Source organism: Myotis davidii, unplaced genomic scaffold (assembly GCF_000327345.1).
Source record: "Myotis davidii unplaced genomic scaffold, ASM32734v1 scaffold247, whole genome shotgun sequence".
Classification (NCBI taxonomy): Eukaryota; Metazoa; Chordata; class Mammalia; order Chiroptera; family Vespertilionidae; genus Myotis; species Myotis davidii.
The window spans coordinates 3874862-3877724 of NW_006299593.1; the positions used below are offsets into that span (position 1 = coordinate 3874862).

The following is a 2863-nucleotide window of genomic DNA, read 5'->3' on the forward strand; positions in this document are numbered from 1 at the left end:
TACCCTTTACTCCCTGGCATTAGCTCACTGGCACAGGTTTGTCTCCACCTTCCAAGAGAAAACTAGAGGGCATCAACCCATGTCTCATATTTGGATGCCCCACAGTGCTAGAGTCTACAAAATGAGTTGCACAAAGTGGGCACTAAAAAAGAAATGCTGACGATTAAGAAAACATGCAAGTACTCATATTTAGAAGGAGAGCTACAAAATTTCAGAATGCAACAGACCACTTTTCTAATTCTTAAACATCCCAGAGAGGGTGGAGATTAAACAGCTTAGTGCCACTTTGTGTCCAAAACCTTACGTGTGGCCTTTAAATAACCGATCTACAACTCAATTTTCTCATCTGAACAATAAGGATAAAAAGAGCACCTAACTCCCATGGTTTTCAACGGATTAAAGAACTTGGTATGCCTGCAACACTACACATCCCATAAGGGTTAGCTACTGAAAGACTATTCCGATAAAAGTGAGGCCATCAGTCACACAAAAGAGGCCAAAACGTAAAAGAAATTATTCTAGAAAAGATAAATTCTGGGGTTGGCAAACCTTTTTTTCTATAAAGAGCCAGAAACTAGTGTAAATATTGTGGTTTGTCAAGTCAAGAGGCAATATCCACAGCCCTTGGAGCAATTCTTCCCCCTGAAAGGCTAACAGGTTCTTTGTTTGTTTACATTTTCCACTTTCAAACTTAAAGTTCTTAGGACGCAGGCCCATTCCAAAACAGGCTGGATTTGGACCCAGGGCCACAGTTTTCCGACCACCGGATGAGATGATAATGATGATAACTCAAGTCCGTGCTTTTTAAAGGCAACATAAGGGAAACGTGTGTGAGTGGATTCAAGTTGAGTGAAAAACGTGCTGCCCCCAAACTTTTAAAATCCCGACATGGCCGGCGTGGTGGGGAATAGGTTCAGGAGGGGAAAGGGCCGCAGAAGCGAGCGAGAACGTTCGCTGCACGGCTCTCGGGTCCGGCCGAGCCCTCGCACACTTACTCCCACAGGCCCCTCAGCCCCCGGGAAAACACAGTGGGGGGAGCTGAAATTGGCCGGGGTGTGTCAAGTTATCCCGCAGCTGGGGCCCAGGTGACGCGTCTCGAGTCCCGCCTCTCCAATCGGACCAGTGACGCAAGCGAGAATTTCTCCCTTTGCCAGTACGCCAACTACTGTTTAAAACCCCGGGTAAGCCCGTCCCCTTCCCTTCCCTCCGCCCACCTGGCTGGGAGGACGCCGGACCTTGTAGTCTGTAGCGCCGTCCTTCTCCTGCCTGGCCCGCGAAGACGCCCTAGTAAAACTACCGATCCCGAAATGCAATGCGCGCTCCTCTCTATGCCAACGCGAAATCAGAGTCAGCGCGCGCTCCTCTCCATGGCAACGCGAAATCAGAGGCAGCGCGCGCTCCTCTCCATGCCAACGCGAAATCAAAGTCATTGGCTCGCTCCTCTTCGCGCAAATGCAAAATCAAAATCAGCGCGCGCTCCTCTCCATGCCAACGCGAAATCAAAGTCATTGGCTCGCTCCTCTTCGCGCCAATGCAAAATCAAAATCAGCGCCCGCTCCTCTCCATGCCAAGGCCAAATTGGCGCGCTCCTCCTTGCGCAAATGCGAAATCAGAGTGGGCGGTGCGCTCCTCTTTGCGCCAATGCGAAATCAGAGTCGGCAAGGCTGGGCTAGAGTGGGCGGGGCCAGGGGGCTTGAGGGCATGGGATTCAGTGGCCAGAGGATTTAAATTGCCAGAGAAGCCGGCACCTTCCAGCGGGTAAGTTCATTCCTTCCCTTCCTGCCCGCGTCCAGCCGTCCAGCCGGCTGTCTCGGGGCCGGGTCCCTGAGCCAGGGGTGCCTCCGCTCAACGCCGCAGAGCTGAAGTGACAGCCGGTGCTCAGAGTTGTTATTGTCATCTCTGTTCTTTGAGCTGTCAGCTGCAGCCTGCGTGGGGCACGCAAAAAGGGGGGCTCAGGGGGACGCGGGGTCACTTCTTCCGACTTGCGGGGTCTGGACAAGGTGGGGCTCCCCGAGAGCCTGGAGGCGTCCGCGGCCAGGTCTGTCCTGCCTCCGGATCCATCTCCGTCCGAGTGACACCTGAACGGGGGCGAGCCCTTCCCTAATTCCAGAGGTAATTCGACAGTTTGGTTCGTAAAGAAAAGGCAGAAAGGGGATAGTTTTCTAGGCATCCAGGCAAAACTGGACTTAGAAGAAAGATGTCTAGTGGGATTTTAGGTACCTCACCAATGTACCCCCCGTCTGTTAAATTCAAAAGCCGTCTTCTGCCTCCTGTGGAGTAAGTAATGAGAAGGCGCGTTTTCTTCCCCAGTGAGATCCTGGAAATAGTAACAAATAGCAATGTTCTCCTAATATGAGATTCTTTTCAAGAATATGGTGGTTTGGCTTTGGTTTGTATTGATGATGAGATAAGAGGGGTGGTGCATGCCAATGCCAAAAACTTGGGGATGACTCATAAAACTTGTTTTTACCTGTTTGGTTTTTTACTTCCCCAAAGCCTCAAGAAAAAATGTCCTTTGTTGCATGAATACAGGCCCTAAAATTCTGACCACCAGTTACGTTGGATCATAAACAACCAACTGGATGGGAGCAACTATGGCCTTGGTAAGTCCAGAAACTTGTAGGTGAGTAGCTCATCTAGATAGGGACATTGTCATGAGCTAAGTTAAAAGAAGTATTTAGCTGTATTTCAAACCCCTCCTTTAACACCATCACTCTCTACTATAGAAAGAAGTGCAAAATGAAATAAACCAATTTTAAGTAAGTATAAGCTGTCTTTATATGCAAAAAAATAGCTGCATGTTTTCAACTGATTTTGGAAGCCTACACCATACACCTCAGGGAAATGAGCTGAAACTGGCATT

The 2863-nt window shown here is 49.5% G+C and overlaps 1 pseudogene; it reads left to right on the forward strand.

The window, feature by feature from the left end:
• Positions 1-2594: 2594 nt before the first annotated feature.
• LOC107184915 overlaps positions 2595-2863 on the forward strand; it is a 25929-nt pseudogene continuing 25660 nt past the window's right edge.